The following is a 24,512-nucleotide window of genomic DNA, read 5'->3' as shown; positions in this document are numbered from 1 at the left end:
AGGATATGGGATTTTCATGTACAGTGCAGTGTAAGCTAATAATACTCGTCTCCCGTCGCCCTGCCAAGCTCTCACCCAATGGCACATGAAAGAGACGAAGCTTTTCCACAAAACAGCCGAATGCTGTGTACTGATATGGGGTCGCAGAGATCATATGTTTATAGAACAAAATATACTCAAAATTACATGATGGATCATTGGTGTAAGTTTTTGTCATACGTCGCGTTACACCCTGTATATTATGTACTGTGCCACAGTAGAGTTTAAGTTGATAATTTTATATGGCCCGCGAATATGTTAAAAATATCCTAATGGCCCTTAAGAGGAGAAAGGTTCCCCACCCTTGCACTACATAATATAGAAATCAATGTACTATTCGTTTGCTTGGCATCCATCGTATCCGAGGTTACCACCTCAGGGTTTTCTTATACGTTGTGATACAGTGATAACCACCATCAGAGGTTTAAGAATGTGTCGCTGACAAATTTCATAGATCTTACTGTCTAGCATATAAAGCACCCCATGAACAACGCATGTATAGTTTATAAAGTATGTATCATAGTATTGCTATAATAATAACCACATCATGACTCATGAATTTAGTAGTGCATGGATTATGAGTCCGGTGTGTCGTCAGTTTGATGATGAAAAAACAACATTGCAGAGAGGATAATCGGAAGGCATATTCTTTTATTTAGGATAGGCTTTTGCCTCAGTCTATTCTCGATTTGCAATGTGTTGCCAACGAAACTGCTTCAGCTTGGACAATCTGAGCTTCGAATCAATAGTAGGAGTTTTGAAGTTGGTTCTGAGTCTGATCTACATTTCGCATCAACATCCTCGTTTATAATTTTTATGAAAACTGTGTTGATACTCAAACTCTTTGTGTAACGTAAAAGACAGTGAGAATTTGCATAGTAAGCAGTGCTAGGAAGCATCTGATGCCACTAGGAACACTGATCTAAGGGTCAGCAGATCAGGGATAGCCTACCAACCAGGCATGCTAACTCAGGAGTTTATTTTCAGATCTCTTTTGCGGTGTGTCAGATTATTTTATCACGCTAAGAGAGACCCAGTATATTTCTTTTTCTAGTGGGTGTACTGTAAGTCAATCTCTTTTCCTCCATTCTTTCTTAACTCTTGGGCCTCGGTATGCTACACAGGGCCAGGTAAATTCATCTGACGTAAGCCAAAGCAATATATTCTGTTGTTAGATGAAGTAAAATAAACTAGTCTTCCAATGACGCTTAAATGTTATTATTACTTTTTAATGACGCGGGGGTTTCCGAGTGGCAAGTAAAAACGCTTGATGTTAGGCAGGGGAAAACTGTACGTCTGGCACCTCATTTTGTTGTTGTTGCTGCTGCTGCTGAGGAGGAGGAATGCCCAAATATATATTCATTATACATTCAGCTCCTGCTCTAATAAAAGCGTAAACTCACATTTTAAAAGGTTTGTGTAAAGCGTTTTTAATTATCTGCGGCACGCAATACCACTCTTAACCCAAACTTAAGGCCTAATATATTGTTACGTCCTCACCCCACACTGCCACAGGCTCCAACAGCAGTAGTACAGTACAGGGAGGACGTTGCCCAGCGAGTTGTTCTTCCTATGATCAGCCTTTAGGTGTGCAGTACACAAGTTCAGCTGAGGCGAATATAAACACTGGCTCCTTAAAGTTCACTGTCTTTATTTTCCAAGTAATTCCACTTAATACTTTCCAACTTCTCTGTTCTCACAAGCACTGGAGCTATACACACCTTACTAACCGCTATTACACCTAATGCTTGACAACACTTAACAGATATTACACTTAATGCTTGACACTTCACTGTTTTCTCCAGTATCGAAGATAAACAAATTTCAATAACCCATCACCGTTTGCCACTGTCTTCACAAGTACCGAAAATAATCTTCAGTGACAGTAATTACATTCAGTGCCTACCAGCAACCAAAACCGACTGCACTTCACTCAGACTGACCTGAAACCCGACTGACTGACTGACTAATCTCTTCCAGGGTTGCCAGGTGTTGCAGTACTCATGTGGCATCTATGAGTGTGATTTATGGCATTTTCTGGCAAACTAGTTTTGAAAAATGGCAGTCTTTATGGCAATTACAAAATTAAAATAGAAAACTGAAAATAAACCATATATTTGATATACTTTATTCAAGGAAAAAAAAAAAGCAGTTTCTGAAATTTACAAAAATGAAAATAGAACTGAAAATTAACCATACATTTCACATGTTTTATTGCAGCTCAGACACACACCTAGACACCTATTGCTGAAAAAAAATTCAGTCAATATTGGGAGTGCTTCTTCAGCTTCCCTGCTATCCCATTCCTCGTGTTGACTCTCATTCATACTATTTTTATTTTCAGCATCTCATCTGGAACAAGAAAATCTTTGCAACAGGCAAATGTGACCTAATCATCAAGATGCTCTTTAAAAGCTTGTTTCCAATATTATTTCTTATTTTCGTCTTAACTAAGGCAGCCTGACTGAAGAGTCTTTCAACAAATGCGTTTGATATGGGTAAACATAACACTAATTTGGCCAGACTTTTGATGTGTCACACGCTCCACCAATACGTGCCGCTCTGTCTCAGTGGCGAGTACGTACCTATATAATCTAAAAACGTAAATATTGGCAGTGGAATATTTTTAATTTTTAAATTTAATTTTTAATTCTCCCAAGAAAAATTTTGGTATCATTGGCAATTTCTGGCACAGATTGGCAAACCGGGTGCAAATTATGGCATTTTTATGGCCTCATTTATTTTGAGCCATAAAAAACTGGCAGTTTTTCGGGAAACACGAAATTTCTGGCAAAAAAATACCATTTATGGCACGACCTGGCAACCCCGATCTCTTCCCCATCTTTATTTGGGCTTGCATTGTTCGAGAAACGTCTACATTTTAGGACTATACTCTCGATGGGCAACAGTTGCCAACTCTGACACATCAAAACATGCAGAGTTGTCTCACATTACATAACACTCTAAATCATTTACCATACAAACTTAAATTACATAATATAACAAGCAATCACTTAAATAAAACATTATAGAGCAAAAGAGCACAAAAATCAATGCATAGCTTACGAAATAACTATGCTCACAAACAACAGGTAAGCTGCCAACTCTTATGACACGTACAGGAACTAACGGTGCGAGAAACGTCTCGAAGGTACGAGACTACCTAACTGGCAAATCATTTACCATACAAACTTAAATTACATTATTTTCCGTCTCGAGAAAGGGTAGAGGAAAAGTAATTAACTGTTTCAGTACGCGAGGCTAATTATAACCTAATGAAATCGTATTATTGGTACCCTAAATATAGCCGTCAAATGTTCGATGGCTGAGACTATGACACTTCAGGCAATGACCCTGGATGTGTTCAAGTGGTAATCAAACATTGGTAGTCCTGCATACCTGCTCTCCTGCTTCTCTGTTTACTGCTCTTACTCAGCTTACTCTCTTTTCATTTGTAGATCCTGCCTCGCCCCATCTGCTTGGCTGGATTTTTGGTTGGGATAATGATGATGATGTTGAGGAGGAGGACCAGGATGATAATTAAAGGTTAGGATGATGATGATGATGATTTAAGGTTGGAATGATGATGATGATAATGATAATTTAATTTTGGGACGGTGATGATGATGAGAATTTACGGCTGGGATGATGATGATGATGATGATAATGATAATGTTGGTGATGGTAGCCTTGCATTTCTAACATTTTATAGCATGACACGGATGTAAAAAGATATTTCCTGTCGCATGTTGTATATTATTTTTTACGTTTCATAATCGGAGAAACAGAAATCTCATTGTTCATTTCTATATCTAGAGGATCCTCACCAAAAAGGTATTCTTTGAAGGATATATCAACACTGGTCCAACTGGTAATACAATAACTGGTGAACTATAATCGTTGCCTTTGTGTGAAACGGTATACAGGAGTTAATATTTTTGCTATCAGTGGCAGTCTGAACTAAAGGGACACTTGCCACCAAGAAAAAGGACCAATAGTGCCGTGGGTTTAGAAGCCTCCCTGCCATCTCCCACTTGCCAGTTCATTTATGCATTCAGTGAGTTCGTATTCCATTGTATATTATTATGCACAGTTCGCTCACGAAAAGGAGTAAATAACACCCAGGAGGAGTAATAACACCCATAAGTAGTAAAACATATCCAAAGGGAGTAAATAAATCCTGAAAGGAGTAAATATAATCCAAAAAGAATAAATAGCACCCAGAAAGAGTAATTAACATCCAAAATGGATTAAATAACACCCAAAAACGATTAAATAACACCCAAAATGGAGTAAATAACACCCAAAAATGTAGCACCAAAAAAGGCGTAAATAACACCAAAAAAGAAATAAATAACACCCAAAAAGGAGTAAATAACAATCAAAACACTGTTTTCATCTTTCCTCCTCTGACAAACTTTACACTCCAATCTTGTTTTCAATCTGTCTATATACCTAGGCTGCTTCCCCCAGAGAAAGGGAGGTAACCGAGACAGGACGACACAATCTCAATTTACTCATCCACACACACACACACACACACACACACACACACACACACATTTATTCATATCGTAGCCCTAAAGGGAGAAGGGACAGATCTTGTTGTAGTCAGTATATTTTAGCCTAGCAAGGATCAGTAAACCAATTCAGCTCAGTTGATGGCCATCTGTAGTCAGACTGAAGGACTGTTACTGGTTAGCAATCAAGGAGACTCATTTTTTGCCTGCAACCACAACTTAGTATTCATGTTGTATCTGTCCGGTTCCATCAGATGAAACCAAGTAGATTATACCTCCAGACAATTTGATTTGCCACAGGGGAGAAATTTCTAACTTAAAATGATAACTATAGCTTTTCACAAGTGCTCATGGGCCCTTCGGGCCCCTCGCAAGAGGGCTTTCGCGTTTATGTGCTGTCCTAGTGTAACGTTGTCACTTGGATTTTTTGCAGCTAACCAATTGGTCGTGTTATTTGCAGCTTCAGGAATGGAACCCGAGTTGTCCGAACGCAAATCAGAAGTAAACACACACAGACACACGGCTACTGTTACAGTTTATTTTAGCTCTACCTCTGGGCAAAAAATTCTATGGAGATCCTATGCCGGGCTTCAGGAGCGCGTTTTTTTGGGTCAAAATGTGATCGCTCATTAAGTATTCTAAAAGTTTTTCAATCGTGATGGGACCAAGTTTTTTCACATCAGCGAATTTTTTGCGATTTTTGCGCCAATTTCAGTGCGATTTGAATGTGTAGTTTAGGCTGCCCAAAATACACACACACACACACACACACAGGGATTCAATCTAGGCGGACGTGTGACACCAGTGCTCCGTACCAAATCATCACGGCCAGTGGCATTACCTAAATAGTATCTTTGTATGAGTCAAGCTCAGAACCAGGTTAGACTAAATGATTGTTCATTATTAAAAGGAAAAAAATGATAAGTTTAAACAAGACTTGTACAAACAGGAAATAGAACCAAGACGAAAGAATACGCTTAGTCATCCCTGAGGTTTGTTTAGACTACAACAACACGGAGTTTGTAAGTACATGCATTGCACTTTAAGTATTGCAAAATGGATACATACTTCAGTAAAACAATTTTGGAAAAGAAAAGGGATAAAGGTAAAAAGCAAAATGATTTCTATCAAGAACTGGTTGAAGTAGAGACCCACAATAGACTGGCTGAACGTGTAAACAAACTAGAAATGGCTTTCAAAAATGAAATTGATGAAATAAAGAAGCAGATGCACTTGCAAAAGGAAGAAATAGAAAAGCTAAAAAGGGAGGCCAACAAGAAAGACACAACCATCAGTGAACTAACAGTGGAATTGAGTACACTTAGGAAGAAAATGAGTGAAATGGCAAGTACAGTAGTCAATCACGAGAGTGTTATGGAAGAGTTCAAAAATGACACAGAGACAATTAGGCAAGTTAGCAGTCTTATTGACCAGAGCAGTGATATTGAGGAGAAGATAACACAAGTGAATGAAGCTGTGCAAAGCTACAAAAATGATGTAGAAACCACGTATGCTGAAATGGTGAAAGTAAAGAAAGACTTAGAAACAAGGGTGGAGGAAAAAAGCATTAAAAAGGAGGTGAAAAGAATAATCCAAAACAATCCAAAGTTAGTCAGAGATTCAGTAGAGATAAACAAATCAATTGTAATCACTGGTATAGAAGAGGAAGAAGTTAAAAACAAGATCACAAGAGACAAAAAGGAGATGGCAAATGTAATGAGCTTACTGAAAGAAGTATCAGAGGAAATCTGTAGTAAAGACATAGAGGAACACAAAAGGTTAGGGAAATACGAGAAAAGCAAGACAAGACCTCTAAAGGTGGCTTTCCAGAGTGTAAATACTGTGGAAGGGATACTAAAAAATGCGAAGACTCTTAAGGAAAAAAGTTCAAAAATGTATGAATAAAAAGATGCCTAACACAAGAGGAACTGGAATTACTGAAAGAGAAAAGGGAGGAAGCAAAAACAAAAAATGAGGGAAGATCAGAAGAGGAGAAGAACAAATTTTTTTTTACAAAGTAATAGGATTGCAGGTACGAAAGTGGTACACAAACAGGATGGAAGAAAAAGGAGGAAGGTAGTAGAACTATGTCATGACAAGTATATAAACAAGATGATAAAGTTGATGTACACAAATGTGGATGGAATGGTATCTAAATTACTAGAGATGAATGATTATGTCAGAGAAAATGAACCACAAATAATATGCCTAACTGAAACAAAATTAATACCTAGGATATCAAATGACATACTAAACTTAGAGGAATACAATATATGGAGAAGAGACAGATATTTAAAAAAAGGAGGAGGAATTATAATATTAACTAAGAAAAATCTAAAAGTCAAGGAAATTAAACTAGATATACCATCACAAGTAGAACTGATTGCAGTAGAGATCGACACATCTGAAGGTAAAGTAATTGTAGCCAATTTGTACATGCCACCCAGATCAAACACATGGGAAAGAGACGAATATGAGGACCTGGCAGAGAGTACAATTCAGAGTGTAAGATCATTGCTACATAAAATGGAAGAGAAATCGGAAAGAATTATACTAACTGGGGACTTCAATACAAATATAAATTGGAATACTCTAGATATAAATAGCCAAGAAAGCTGTTGGGACCAAAAGCTCCTGGATCTCGTACAAGAGTTTTTCTTAACACAACATGTGGGGGAAACCACTAGAACAAGAGGACTTGACGTACCTTCAGTGCTAGATCTAATATTTACAAGGCAAGAAAATGATATTGACAGTTTAATATATCACCCTCCATTCGGCAAAAGCGATCATGCAGTACTAAATTATAACTTCAGGATAGCATATGACATAGTAAACAGCAATGATAGTTACAAAAAGAGCCTAAACTATAAAAAAGGAAATTATCAAGACCTAAAGAAGTATTTATTAGAAGTTGATTGGGAAAATGAGCTTAGAGAACAAGATTTAATTGCTGTATATAAAAAAATTTGTGAATTTTATGAAATAGGAGTCCAGAAGTACATCCCACAGCACAAAGAAGCAGATAAGAAAATACAGAAATGGTTCAATACAGAATGTAAAAAATCAAAAGAAAGAAGAGATTTGTTGTGGAATAGATACAGAAGACACAAGTGTGAAAGGGCGTATAATAATTACAAACAGGCAAGAAACGACTATACAAGAATAAGGAGGGAAGCCCAAAAACAGTTTGAGGAGGATATAATAAATAAAAGTAGTGATCAACCAAAGCTGTTTTACAGCTATATCAGAAGCAAAACTAAAGTAAAAGATATAATACAATCCATTACGGACGAGGGAATCACTTATATACAAGAGAAAGATATTTGTGAAGCACTAAATAAGAATTTCCAATTACTTTGTACAGAAGAAAAAAATTTTGAGAGGGACTATGTGGAACACGCATGTCCACACATACTACCAGATATACAAATAGCAGAAAAAGTAATACAGGAGGAGTTAAGTAGATTAGACAGAGGAAAAGCAAGTGGTCCCGATGAAATTTCATGTTGGGTATTACGAGAATGTGCAAAGGAGTTAAGTAAACCATTATTTTTAATTTTCAAGAAATTCTTGAGTCAAGGTAAACTACCTGATATTTGGAAAAAAGCAAATATTGTCCCCTTATTCAAGAAAGGAAATAGACAAAATCCACTCAACTACCGACCATTATCACTGACCAGTGTTGTAAGCAAGGTATTAGAAAAACTTATAAGAAAAGCTTGGGTAAATCATCTAGAAAAACACAATATGATAACAGAAAGACAGTTTGGTTTCAGAAAAGGAAAATCATGCGTTACTATTCTGTTGAGCTACTATGACAGAGTAACAAACACAATACAGAAAAGGGAAGGATGGGTGGACAGTATCTATTTAGATTTCAAGAAAGCTTTTGACACAGTACCACACCAAAGACTTTTATGGAAACTGTACCATCAAGGGGGAATTCGAGGCAAACTGTTTTGTTGGATGCAAGACTTTCTCATAAAAAGAGAAATGAGGACAGTACTAAGAGGAAACTACTCATCATGGAAAGAAGTGACTAGTGGAGTACCACAGGGATCAGTGCTGGCACCAATCATGTTTTTAGTGTATAAAAATTATATAAACAGTAACACTGGAAATGAGAGCTATCTGAATATGTTTGCAGACGATGCAAAAATACAAAGGAGAATTACTAACACAGACTCTTGCAAAGAGCTACAAGAAGAATTAAATAAACTTCATGAATGGAGTAGTACATGGCAAATGGAATTCAATGTGGATAAGTGTCATGTAATCAAGTTTGGTAAAAGTGGAAAAAGACCTGATTGGGATTATAAGTTAGGAAATAAAACCCTATACACATCAGAAAGAGAGAAAGACCTAGGTGTGATTATCAATAACAGACTATCTCCGGCTGACCACATCAACGAGAAGGTACGGAACATGTATACACTGCTTGCAAATATGAGAATAGCATTCACATACATAAATGAAGACATGCTAAGAAGGATAATAACATCATTCATTAGACCAACCCTGGAATATGCATCAGTAGTCTGGAGTCCTCATCTCAAAAAGCACATAGACAAGATTGAAAAAGTTCAAAGGGCCGCTACAAGATGGATACCAAGCTTCAGGGACCTAAGCTACGAAGAAAGACTAAATAAACTGAATCTACCAACACTACAGGAGAGAAGGAAAAGAGGTGACATGATAATGCTATATAAATGCATATCAGGAAAGGAGAAAATAGACATAAATGATTACTTAACATATGGAGAAGCATTAGCAAGAGGACACTGCAAAAAATTGCATAAGAAGAGAGGTGATAAAGACGTAAGGAAATTCAGTTTCCCAAACAGAGCAATTGATCAATGGAATGCACTACCGAATGAAATAGCGTGTGCCAAAACAATTCACAGATTTAAGGATATGTACGATAAATATGGTTTAAGACACGGGACAGTACGAGCTTGACTCATTCCTGTAAAGATACAATTAGGTAAGAACAATTAGGTAAGAACACACACACACACACACACACACACACACACACACACACACACAGCTAGTGCTATAGTATATTAGACAAGTGTTCGTGGGCCCTTCGGGCCCTTCGCACTTGCTCCTGCAGAAGGCTCTCGTGTTTATGTGCTGTTCTAGTGTAACACTGTCACTTGGATTTTTTGTAGCTAACCAATTGAGCATGTTATTTGCAGCTTTGGGAATGGAACCCAAGATGTCCGAACGCAAGTCCAAAGTACACACACAGACACACGGCTACTGCTACAGTTTATTTTAGTTCTACCTCTGGGCAAATAATTCTACAGAGATCCTATGCCGGGCTTCGAGAGCTGCGTTTTTTGGTCAAAATGTGATTGCTTACTAAATATAGTAAAAGTTTCTCAATCGTGATGGGACCAATTTTTTTCACATCAACGATCTTTTTGCAATTTTTGTGCCAATTTTGGTGCGATTTGAATGTGTAGTTTCGGCTGCCCAAAATACACACACACACACACACACACACACACACACACACACACACACACACGGCTAGTGCTATAATATACTAGATTACCTGCTTCAACGATGAAAGATGTTCCTAACCTGACTTAAAAAGGAGTCGGGTGATGGATCGACTAAAGTGAATAACTGGCCATCGTCATGAAAGGATAATTATTCTTTTACTGTAAACTAGGTAGAAAGTAAAAAGGAATAAATAACGATGGCATTTTCCATTTTGCCCAGGCTATCCCCAGACACTTTTTATTCAGCAGGAGCAACTTTCGTCAGCTGTATCTATCTTTGTAAGTTCCGAAATGTTCTCTGAAGACACACATATCCAAGTCCGAATTCTGGTCAGTTATGGAAGCTTCCTATAACCTCTATTTTCCCAGATATGATACCAACGTTTGCGAGGGGAGAGACAATATCACATTTTATTCTACGCGCGTGCACCTGTGTATGTGTGTGTGTGTGTGTGTGTGTGTGAACAAAATAACTGAAATAAAGTTGAGATTTAGTAGTACAGACAAGGGCTTGGCCTATTGTTTTTGAGAATAGTAGGTCAAAGATCAAGGTCACATAACCAGGACAAAGGCTAACCAGCAAGATCTATGAAACCGCTGTTATCTGATATACACCAAACGTAGTGGAAGGATCGTTGATATTGCACGAACAAAGGGGTTCGATATTGAGAACAAACAACCAATGGTGAAAGTCGTAGGACAAGGTAAAGTTCACCCCCTGTGTCTATTTGTCACCAAGGGAGTTGACCTACTGCTTTTCAGTACAGTAGGTCAAAGGTCAGTGTCACATGGAAAAGTCAACTTAAAAAGTATATATGATTTAAACCAAACTTTGTGGAATGGTTCGAGGTAAAGCAAGAATAAATGGATTCGATTTTGAGAAGTCAGTCACGTGACAAAGTCACAGGGAAGCTCAAAGCTTAATTCATAGGGTTAAGTCTAATATCTGGTTAACTCCATGAATCCGGCAAAGCATTTTTCAGTTTAAAACTACCTGACGATTTCATAAAACTTTAGAAAGACCTCTTGTCCAGACTGAGTTAACAAAAGCTATATCTTTCATCTCCAGTTCGAAAAGATGATGATATGGATGATAATGATGAAAACAGTGATGATGATAATAATAATGAGAAGGATGGTGATGATGATGATGATTATGATGAGAAGGTGGAGGAGGAGGGTGAGAAGGTGGATCAAAATAACTTCTCTCCACTTCACGCTGTTCATTAACGTAGATAGACAATTTCCGATGTCTGTCTTCCAGAAACCGACTGAGGGTATTCGGTTTACATTCCTATCCCCAGTCATGGTACTGGGAGAACAACTACGTGGGGAAAACAAACTGAGTCCACCAGTCTGACCGGCCCGAGAACTGAACTCGAGTTCTTTCAGTTGTAAGATTTATATGCCAACTAATGAACCATCAGTTTACACACACACACACACACACACACACACACACACACACGCACGCACGCACGAGCGCGCACATCATCGTACAAGTGGTAGGGTGGGTGGAACCGCTGAAGTTCAGTGACATATTTCGTATTTTTTATTTGTATATGGAAACTTTTCTTTTTAGTTTTTTAGTTATGAAAGATTAATTATATTTGCTGGCTTAGTTATGGCCTTCAACAACTCCTTTACTACTACTGTGCCCTTCTAAGTTACATAAAATCGCCTCTAAGCAGCAAGAATGTAGAGGAAAATTAGGACTGAAGGAGATAAAAGTATTCTTAACCCGTAGCGAGGCCATTCGTAAGGGTGCAGTAAACCACAAAGCCTCTAATGCTCCGGATATTTGCTTCACTGGTTTGGAGTTGCAGGGAGAGGGAAAGGAAATAAGGCTACATTCTTAAAGCAGAGATCGCCAAGGAGAAGTCTTACACACCATTCTTTTACCTGTTAATTCCATGTGCCCGTATGCTTTATTATTATTTTTATTATTATTATTATCATTATTATTATTGTTATTATTATTATCTGTAAGCGATTGTATTCAGTTCAAGAGAGACCTTTTCGGGGCTTAGGAATTAGATAAAACTTCCATTACCCCTTCACCGACAGGACTCTTCCAAATTGAGTATGATTGTCAGGTAGCAGCGAGAGAGAGAGAGAGAGAGAGAGAGAGAGAGAGAGAGAGAGAGATATTCACTGGGCCCACCAGCTGAATAAAATCATCTGGCATTAGCGGGAATATAATACAAAGTTCTTGATTCTCAACCAAAACATTAACAAGTCAGCTTTTGTGTGTGTATGTGCGTGCGTGCGTGTGTGTGTGTGTGTGTGTGTGTGTGTGTGTGATTGTGTGTGTGTGTGTGTGTGTGTGTGATTGTGTGTGTGTGTGTGTGTGTGTGTGTGTGTGTGTGTGTGTGTGTGTGTGTTACTTTGACCAGGATAATTTCATGTGGCGTTACGAGGAGTGAAATACTACCTTCACATTTCGCAGTGAAGGACCTAACGCAACATATGATTAAGGGCGATGCCATCCTACCGTGTTGTTGATCGCATTATTTAATGTGAAAAGCAGTCTAGCCCATTTTTATTTCGTCTTAAGTGTTTTAGAATTAGCAGTTAAAGTCTTTTTGTTCTAGTGGAATCTTAAAACTTCGGAGAATATAAGTTTCCTTTCACTGGCATTATCTTTCACACACACACACACACACACACACACACACACACACACACACACAAATACACACACACACACACACACACACACACACACACACACAAATACACACACACACACACACACACACACACACACACACACACACCGCAGGCGATAAAAATTCGCATGCGTTGCTATGGTGACTGGGCAGCGCAGCACGTGCTACCAGGTAACATTTACACCTGCATGATAAAACAAAAAATTTTGGCCAGAGTGTTCCTATATAGCTTAAGTAACGTGTAAGTCGCGACTAATGTAATCTCGCCACTTCTAACAAACGTGAGTGTTGAGTTGTTGGGATTCTTTAAGAGCATTGATTAGTATAATTCATTTTGTGCTTTAGACCTCCACGTATAAAATTTTGCAACGTTACTGAGGACATTGTGCTGGATTTTGTGTACAAGCGACTGAAACGGAGTGGTAGCAAATTTATTGTTACATAATTTTTAGATTATAAATTTTATCATCTTCGTCACCACTACCATTACCATTGCCATCACTATTACCATCATCATCATCATCATCATTATCATCGTTATCACCACTCTAATTTCCTGCCAGATAAACGGGGTGAGGTAGGACCCAGAATCGTAAATGAATGCCACACTCATTCTCTCGTCATTCTAAAATTCGGCAGTTTAGCTCAACCTCACAAGCAACCTTTATCTTTGTGCATGTGTGTGTGTGTGTGTGTGTATGTGTGTGTGTGTGTGTGTGTGTGTGTGTGTACTTTTCCCCATAAATAATAGTACATGCATTGAAAATAATAGTTCAATAAAAGAAGGAAACTAATATAAAACTTACCAAATGACACTAGAAGAGATGGTCCAATTCATTTCGCGTACACTACGTATTAACAGGAAAATAACAATGACAAAAGCACAACCCCTCAATTCTTCATATTAACACCATAATTCACCACCTTGAGCAACAAATTTAATAATGGACAGGGTACAGCAGACAAGCAGTTTATAGGAGACAGGAAGACCGTGCAAATGAGGACATTAACTGACAGTAATATCGATCAACTTCCTTACAATAGATAATTAGTGAACGTTGAGATCTGAAACCCAGTAATGCGATCTAGGAACCAAACAAGCTATTTAGAATACTTTGTAAAAGTTTCATCACTGCCCGACGTAACTGTACAGGGACAGTCACCAATTCGTTTATGGTTTGGAGGTTCGAACTATTGAACCATGACACCAGCCCGTCGAGCTCGCTGTGTTGGCTGGTTCAGCAAGAAGAAAAATGAGGAGGAGGAGGAGTCAAATTTACTCTCAGATCTCCAATTGTGCTGCTGGGATAACAGGGAAAAGGAGCAAAAGCAAACTTTATCCAAGAGTCCGGCGGGCCCGAGAACTGAGCTCGAGATCACCCTTTTGGAGCTTGAAATGCATCCAGAGCACTATCGGCTCACCCAGTAGCACGATACCATTAGGTTCTGATACAGATTCAAGATAGTGCTAAAGAACTACTGATTGCAATTGTGCTGGAAATGGGGCACTTGAAAAGGGTGTCGAAGAGTTACAAGCCGAGTTAATAGTAGAAAGACGAGTGGAGTGATGAGTGAAGAGACGGATGGAGTGATGAGTAAAAGACGAGTGGACTGATGAATAAGAGAAGAAAGACGATTATAGTGACGAGTGACTAGTGACAACAAGTACAAAAACAAGCAATTGAGTTAGAGTGACAAGTGTACTTGCCCGGGCAACCGAAGACACTTCCGGGTTCTCGGGCCCTGTGGGGGACGGGGAGGGGGGGGTTGTGATGGTTTGATTGTCAGGACTCCATATTATAAATACAATTCATTATAGAAAACATGATAGATAGATAGATAGATAGGTAGACAGAGCACCAGGCAAGCCTGGGAACAGGATATGAGTTTGCAACTCTAAGTGAAGGAATGTTGACAATACACCGGAAGCAGCAAGTCAGGGTATGAGATAGGTAGTGTGTCAGCGAGATAGGCACACGAACAATGCCTCGTGACCATACACACACATACACACATACTCACACACAGGCTTTTAGAACATTTCAACAACAGTGTAACACACGTGACACGACCCCTGCTACACCAGAATGTAGGAAGCAGAGCTCAGAAGGAGACAGACCATAGAAACGGAAGGTAGTAGGGAGAAGGAGGTTAAGAAGAGGGGTCCAACTAGACTTACTAAGTATATTGTCTATGTATTATACGCTGCTCAACTTAAGACTTTCTCTGAAGATAATAAATCAAGATCAACTCCCTGTATTCATCTTTAACTCCTCCTGCTCTTCAATTATCAAAATAACAATAAAAACTCAAGACTCACCTATTACGAGAATTAAGAGTTACACATATCTAAATTAAGGCTAGAAAGCTTTTAACATTAAATGGTGGCAGTCTACGAGCCTATGAGCCTACTAGCCTATCTACGAGCATACGAGCCTACGAGTCTACGAGCATGCGAGCCTACAAGTCTACGAGTCTATGTGCCTACGAGTCTACGAGTCTATGTGCCTACGAGTCTATGAGTCTATGAGCATACAGTAGCAATGACGAATTACAAATAACAAGTCTACAAAACAAATCTATAATCTTCACGCAACTTCAAGCAGCAGCAAGAAGAATAAAAAAACAAAGCAAGTAAAGGAAAAAGAAAGACCAAAGCAACAAGCACAAAAAACCCCAACACTCTCCCCCGCCTACCTTCATCACTGACGCAGAGGTCAAGACACACGGCAAAACACCAGAGCCACATTTATAACGCATCTTACTCACCTTTCCTCATCCAGGTTACTCATCGCTACTCAGTTACTCACCACAGCTACCAGTTTGGGAAGCCGACATCACCATGTGTATCTGCTGAGACAACATCACCATGCGAGTTTGCTGAGACAATGCCATGCCAATCAACGTGTGACTGATACCAGGCACTTCTCACCCACTACTCATTACTCATCATTCACATAGCTCCTACTCATACTTATTTATTTCCACAGTATTGAGTTGGAAATTCGACGTTCTATGATTAGGTTTGCCTGTGACTACAGCTGTTAACCACTACATGCACCAGGCCATGGAATTTCCTGAGTAATATCGTCCATCAACACAGCCCTGGAATTATCGAGAGATCTTCATTCAACTCTGCATTTTTCTTCCGAGATCGACAGTTGCATCGACACGCCTCTGCGATCTGTATCAAGTGGGTGTAATTATACTTACTCATTTCTTCTCAGTGCTAAAATTAGGTATATTCAACTCCTTTACTTATTTCTATATATACACTTATACACTCACTATCTATCATTTATTACAACTCATTTACTCATCTATTTAGTTAGGACATAAACAAAAGGCATATTTCATAACACCATACCTTAATGACAGGGATATTTTCACCCCCACCCGTGTTAATACCAGATGATACACAGTTAGCTCCCACAACGGATCCACAAATAGGAGAGCACCAAGGCAACACACCCATTGTACAAAACTCAACACAAACTAAAGATCAAGAAACAAATACGTCAGTTCTAGATGATGAGTGGGAAACCCCATCTGACGTAGCAAGTGAGGACTTTGTCTCTGACTTGGGCACATATGACAATATACTTAACAGGGTTCACCATTCAGGCCGAACCTATTCCACTATTCTCTCACACAATGATAAACAAGTCCAAGTTAAATTAACAGAGCAAACAGTGAAAATGAATAACGCAACCAATACCGCGGATCAAATCCCTACCTCATGTTTACGTTTATCATGAGGATAAACCTGCCCCGAAATTCTCTGGCACAGAAAAAGATCGTATTGACGTCATTTCATTGGTCAATCAGTGCGAACAGATCTTTATCAAAAGACATATCATAGATGAACAAGAGAAAATTGCCATTTTTTCATCATGGATACGCCACGAACGATGTCCGGCAGGCGGCTGACTAAGGTCAGATAAGGTCCACAAGGCTAAGACATATGATGAATTTAAAACTGAATTTCTGAAGAAATTTTCTGGAGGTATGAACTTCTTGCCAGGTATAATCCCAGAATTACATAAGATTGTAGATCTTGTAAGGGAGCACACTACAAACCATGTGCTCAGTGAAATAACTGGTGATGTCTCCACAATCAAACGAACATTATTAGCTACTTTAGAAAACTCAAACTGAATAACAGATGATGGAAAGATGTCCCCAGACCTCGTCGTGGACATCACTGGTTATGTATCTGCCTTGTGTAAATTACCTGATAGGACCCATAAGATCGCCAAGACGATCGCGTACACCCCAGGAATGTGCTTACTAGACTTACTGAACGAGGTAGAGATGCAGTGCAGTAAAGCAGGGATGATCGAGACACACGCACATTCTAGTAGAATGAGAGTACCTGAGACAGTATCAGCTGTGAAAACAGCTACAACAACCCTAAACAGAGAACAAAATCGATCGCGACCTGAAAGCAGGCAGAGCAAACAACTAAACGTGTCGAGGGTACGATCACAAACACCGGGCTACAGGCAGTTTCATAAGTTTTCGCGCAGCCCCAGCAGATCTCGTGCCACGGACAACACTACATATGGGAAGTCACCTCGTAGATCACAGTCAAGAGATAGGTCCATTCTATGTCATTATTGTGCAAAACCAGGACACACAAGGAATGAATGCTTTATCAAAACAAAAAGAGGATAGACAAAAGACACAAGGATTTGGTCCCTACTGTAGGCATCATAGATATCAAGAGCACTGGACCAGTAACTGCAAAACAGTAGAAAAAATTATCTCTATGTTCAAATCGGGGGAAGACCAAGTCATTTACAAAAAACGAACAAACGTAAAGAAAAGCAAGTCTAAAATTCACATAGAAGGCATGTTGGGAAATGAGTGTATCTTGATACCAGCTGTATGTGAGGATCAAAAAGTTTCCTTACTTTTAGACACAGGCTCTCCAGTGAACTTAATAACACAAGAAGAAATCAATAGAATTTTAAGAAATAAGAAGAAAGTAACTTTTCTGGAAGAAGCTGATTTACATTCATATACAGTAGATGGAAAAAAAAAATCACAGTAAAAGGTATCGTAAGGTTAAATATCAGTTTCACAGAGATTACAAGACCAATCTCTGCATTTTTCTATATCGTTGAAAACTTAGCAATTAAAGCTCATATGTTACTAGGCTTAAGAAGCATGAGGACAGAGAAAATAACTTTACTCCCACAAATGAATGGAATAGACTTTGACAATGAATTCATAGAGGAAATACTATCAGAGCCCTCACCAATTAGTAAAAGAGAGCCAAAAAGAATTGGTAATATTAAAAGCTTAAGCAAACATGCACAAACAGATGAGTGTATAGATCCACTCACACCACCAGCCCTAGCCTCCGTGATTAGAGACCCAGGTAACAGTACTGATTTATCAGTTTTTCCCACCCATCTCACCAATGATTTAGTTATACCACCTAATACATATATGAAAGTTACCATAAAGAGCAAATTACGGAATGGTACTGTTCTTGTCTTAGAAGAATTATGTAAAGTAAAGGGACTGTCAGTAGAAAACGCATTATGTCAGATGCAAACTCAGATATTCATAATTAATGACATGAATGGGGAAGTACAGTTGAAAAAGGGGACTTGCATAGTTAATATTGAAAAATGTCCCACCCCTGTGAAGGAAATAGTAATAGCTGGAGTGACAAGTGAGATAAAATCTACGGATAGAGAAAGCATAAAAGAGAATTTAATTCACTCAGGTGAATTTGATGAAGAAAATGATTTCTTAACCCTGCTGGAAACACACAGGGACACCGTAGCATTACCCGGAGAACAATTAGGGTGTACTAACCTAATTAATCACAAGATTAATGTGCACCCAGCTACACCACCAATTTTCGTATCAGCCTACTGCATCCCACAATCTCAACGTACACTTGCAAATCAGTACGTCGATGAAATGCTAAAACTTGGAATTACTGAACCATCAGTCTCCCCGTGGAAGGCCCCATTATTCTTCGTGCCTAAACGAAATGGAGAAATGCGTGCGGTAGTAGATTACCGTAAACTAAACAATCACACAGTCCCAGACCGATTTCCCATGCCATTGCTAAGCGACGTCCTACGAAAAATTGGATCGGAAAATAATGTATTTTCCACAATCGATCTACTAAATGGTTATTACCAAATTCCGGTTGAACAGGAGTCACGTAAATACACTGCCTTTTCCATAAATAAAGGACACTATCAGTATACAAGGATGCCGATTGGACTGAGGACAGCCCCAGGCACATTCCAGCATCTTATGAATTACGTGTTGTCTGGAATTTTAGGACAAGGAATATTTGTTTATCTTGACGATATTATAATCGCAACGAAAAATATTACAGAACATCTCAAGAAATACTTACTCTTACAAAAGGTTGGTGATGCTGGTTTAAAAATTAAGCTTTCTAAATGGAAATTTTGCTTTAAGGAAATAAATTTCTTAGGCCACAAATTAAGTTCTAATGGTATTCACACCACTGATGACAATATACAGGCAGCGAGAGATTTTCCTGAACCCACTACGACTGACGAAGTTAGAAAAATTTTAGGTCTAGCTGGGTACTATAGGTCATTCGTACCACAATTCTCTCATATAGCCTTTCCTCTATTCCAACTACTCAAAAAAGATGTTATATTCCAATGGGAAGAAGAACAAAAACAAGCATTTAACAATCTAAAAATTAAACTAACAAATGCGCCTTGTTTGGCATATCCGGATTTCACAAAATCATTTATTATCTGTACAGGCGCATCAGTTAAAGAATTAGAGGCTGTACTGATGCAGGAAGATAAAAGAGGAAAGAATCAACCAATTGCATTTGCCAGCAGACAAACAAAAGGTGCAGAGAAAAATTATTGCACTACAGACTTAGAGACACTTGCAGTGGTTTCTGCATTACAGAAGTTTCGAGATTTGGTATATGGTTACGAAATACACTTATTCACCGACCATAAACCACTAGTGGGTATGTTTAAAGAAAAACTCCTCTCTGGGAGGAGTGCAAGATGGAAATGTACAATCGAAAACTACAATCTAAGTACAAACTATATACAAGGCAAAATAAATATTGTAGCCGACGCATTATCTAGGAACCCAAACACAATTCAGGTCGTGGCATTAGATCTCAAAGGGGACATCCCAAACCACGATGATATCGCAAAAGCACAAAGACTTGACCCAATATGGTCTAAAGTTATATACAAGTTAGAAAGTGGAGATGACATACAATTACCCAAACTGCATGTACCACTCGAACAATTCACAGTAGTCAACAATACTTCATACAAGATCAACCCGAAACAACCAATACGCCAAAGAAATACTAACCAATTGGTAGTACCTAATGACATGATACCTCAGGTATTACGAACGATACACGATAGCCCCATGCAGGATAGGACATTCAAACAAGCCCAGTTGTTATATTACTGGCCACCATTACGAAAAGATATAAACAGTCATATAGACAGATCCTAATCATGTGCAAAACACAAAGGATATCCAGTTTCACCTGCACCAATGTGTAATTACCCTGTACCACATCAACCATGGGACGTTGTCGCTGTTGATTTACTCAAGATGCCATTATCATACAATAATAACCAATACCTATTCTTAGCAACGGATCATTTTTCCCGTTATGTAATTTTAGCTCCAATTAAAGATAAAACAGCAGAGACAGTAGCAAAGGCAATAACAGATAATGTAATATGTCGCTTTACTACTCCAAAGGTACTAATAAGTGATAATGGAGGAGAATTTAATTCTGATATCTTACAAGAAATATGTAAACAATACAACATCAAAAATGTTAACGTTTTAGCCTATCACCCAGCATCTAATGGGTTAGTAGAGAGACAAAACAAAAAAGTATTAGATGTGCTACGACACATTCTCAATGAAAATTATGCAAGCTGGGATGATTGGATTCCCAGAGTAGAAGCCTCAATTAATGGATCTATAAATAAATCCATAGGTGACACACCACATTTCATTATATATGGGACAGATAAAAAAAACTATCATATGAGCTCCTAGAAGGTGACAGTATGCCCATATACAATTATGATGATTACTCTAAACTCCGTTTACGTGAATTCCAGGACATACACAAAAGAGTCAAAAAACAATTAACGATGTCCAAGGTAGAAATGACGGAGACATTTAACAAGAAGGCAAGAGATTCACCTATCAGCTTAGGAGACATTGTTTATGGTATCATTCATACGAGACAATAAATTATCCCCAAAATTTGAGGACCCATACAGAGTAATTAACATAAAAGCAAACAAAGTTTTAATTAAGTCACTGTCTAGTTGCGAAGGGAAACAAGTTCATATTGGCCATTTAAAACGAGTTTCAAGGGAACTATCCAATAAATATTCAGCCTCGGATACAACCGAACAAGCGAACGTAACTCATGAAACCAATCAAGAAAGCAACAATAATTACAAAAATAAATTAAGGTCATATACCAAACAATCAAACATAGGTGCAACTGTTCCAATAATATCTATGGTATATCATTTACGAGATTTAAATATCGATTTAAACTCCTATAAATGAAATAACAATCAAGTTATTGTTCTACGTTAATCAACCGGAACGCACATCGTCACTATTATCGACCACAGCATGACCATATTAGAAAATTAATAGATTTTTTGTCGGTAGGTAGCGATGAAGGGACTTATGTTATGGATTCTCCTCTACATAGCAAGAGGATATGCACACTTAGACCCCCAACACAGTACGACAAGGATGCCTCATAGCTCCAGCGGACACGACTTCAATCGTAAAAGATGTCATGAGTACTGAAATAAGTCTGGATTACTTATATGAATTACCTTCTTATCTAGAAAATATCGCAAGACCCATGAGAACCCTGGACTTCATGAGAGGAGGCTATGTTTCACAAGCACATAACACAAAGGAAGTGGATGAAATAGTGAAGTTAGCGAAATGGAAAATAGAACAGGCTAAGTCAACTATGCTCATCATGATCCAAGATCTCCCATCTCATGGAACGGAGGTACTGAGCGCCAAGAACAACATCACAAGTACTCGCCAAAAGCGCGGTTTGTTCTACCTGGGTGGTGCAGTTCTTGGGAACATCTTTGGATTGGCTACAGAGGAAGACCCTCAAGACATAAACAATAAATTTAATAAAAGAGCTCAGGTACTATCATACCAAGATAAATTCATCACAGGACATAACTCAGCAATGAAGACAATCGTGAAAAATCTGAAAAAGGCGAAAAACATAGCTCTCGAAAGTGTAGATAAAATTAATGACATGGAAGGAAACATCATGCTTTTCCAACACTTCTCCATCATCACGGAACACATTGACACAATTCTACTCCAATTAGACAACACTAGAGTTCGTTACAGGGCACTTATGAAAGGAATTTCGAATGCTGGTGATGGCAAGATCACGATTGACTTACTTCAAGTTCATGAGCTATGTCAGATAATTAGTCAAGGCATACATAAACATAAATTGAAGCCTTTGTTCCGAAGCAGGGAATTCATGCATTATTATCCATATTTAGAAGCAACACTAACACCAACATCAGTAGTAGTTCATGTACCATTCATAACTGATGACCTGTTCACAGTATACCAAATAAGCCCCTTCCCTTCTAAGAATAATAACACTTTGGTCACCATCAACATCAACACAGACACCGAACTCATCATGGTCTCTAAGAGACGGAACACTGTCACTTTCGCAAGTGAATCAGTGATTGAACGAAAGTGCCGCACATCCTTACATGCTGTTCACCTTTGTCCTGCGTATATTTTCACGTTTCAGCCTACTGAAACAGTCCCTTGTGAAATGGCTGTCATAAGAAATCACAACATTCATGATCACTGCCAATTCACTTTTGCTCCAGATAAGCTTGTACACCATCAACGCATCAGACACTCACAGTTTTTTTATTTCACTCATAACACATCAGTTTACATAGTCTGTCCAGATATACCACCTTCTCATACTTCAGCCTTAGGATTATACATAGCACCAGACTACTGTGCGGTATTTACACCATCCATGTCCACTTTATCCACCATCAATCACTATGCCATCCTCAATCATACACACAAACATTTCCACCCACTACCTAATATGGACCTAAACATGAGCACAGGTATTAAGTTGACTTCACCTAAGTTTGAAACTATGCAACTGATCAATGAAACAATGAAGCCCTGGGAAGATTTGAGTTTGAGTATGTTCAACCCATATTATGTGTATAGCCCAGCACCTACTATCTTTATAATCTTCTGCATTGTATTTGCAGTACTGCTGTTCGCAATGCACAGAATGCATGCAAGAATTGAAAATTTGGAGTCAGTATTTAGTGGGGGTAGAGTTAACATCCAAGTTAACCCCCCTGAATGAAGTGTACATATTTGTATATAGTATTATTTATATATATATATATATATATATATATATATATATATATATATATATAAAAAAAATACAAAGAAGAATGACCCATGATATATAAATAGGCTATACTAGTAGCATTATCTTAAAATGAAATATTAATAGCTCTTACCATAATCTTAACTTTAAACCATTATTTTTTCTTGCATATATGCGTTTTGCTACAGTAACCAATTTACAAACTGTATTACAGTACAATAGTTTACCTTTAGTGCATTTATTCAATTATGTATACAAAATGTTTAAAATGTAATATTACTAGATCATTGCAATTTACCTTGAATATTATACCTGTACAATATTATAATCAATATTACATATCAAGAGTTAGGAAGAAGACTATTATGTATTAATGGATTAGCATATGTCAATAATGATTGCTGTAGGAGGACCTCCAGTGGTGTGACCGAGCGATGTCAGGACTCCATATTATAAATACAATTCATTATAGAAAACATGATAGATAGATAGATAGACAGAGCACCAGGCAAGCCTGGGAACGGGATATGAGCTTGCAACTCTAAGTGAAGGAATGTTGACAATACACCGTAAGCAGCAAGTCAGGGAATGAGATAGGTAGTGTGTCAGCAAGATAGGCACACGAACAATGCCTCGTGACCATACACACATACTCACACACAGGCTTTTAGAACATTTCAACAACAGTGTAACACACGTGACACGACCCCTGCTACACCAGAATGTAGGAAGCAGAGCTCAGAAAGAGACAGACCATAGAAACGGAAGGTAGTAGGGAGAAGGAGGTTAAGAAGAGGGGTCCAGCTAGACTTACTAAGTATATTGTCTATGTATTATATGCTGCTTACCTTAAGACTTTCTCTGAAGACAATAAATCAAGATCAACTCCCTGTATTCATCTTGAACTCCTCCTGCTCTTCAATTATCAGAATAACAATATAAACTCAAGACTCACCTATTACAAGAAATAAGAGTTGCACATATCTAAATTAAGGCTACAAAGCTTTTAACATTAAATGCTGCCCATGCTGTCCTCCTCTTCTGCTTCGACAGCCTCTGGGGGATAGACCCACGTTGAAGATGCCACCGCTCCATGCCCTAAAAATAATCTCAGGATGTACAGCTACTACACCCACAGACCACCTACATCAAGAAACCAAAGTCCTCAAAGTCAAGGATCATTTAGACATGAGAGGCATCCAGATCCTCGCTGCAGCCTCCTCAAACCCACAACATCCACTACACTACATGACAGCATACACCACGGAACAGCAAAAAAACACCCAGCACTCGATAT

The sequence above is a fragment of the Coenobita brevimanus genome, chromosome 38, assembly GCF_032717465.1.
Source record: "Coenobita brevimanus isolate Jiangsu-jjx chromosome 38, ASM3271746v2, whole genome shotgun sequence".
NCBI classification, from domain to species: domain Eukaryota; kingdom Metazoa; phylum Arthropoda; class Malacostraca; order Decapoda; family Coenobitidae; genus Coenobita; species Coenobita brevimanus.
The sequence above is the reverse complement of the archived record's forward strand: the minus strand, read 5'-3'. Positions refer to the sequence as shown.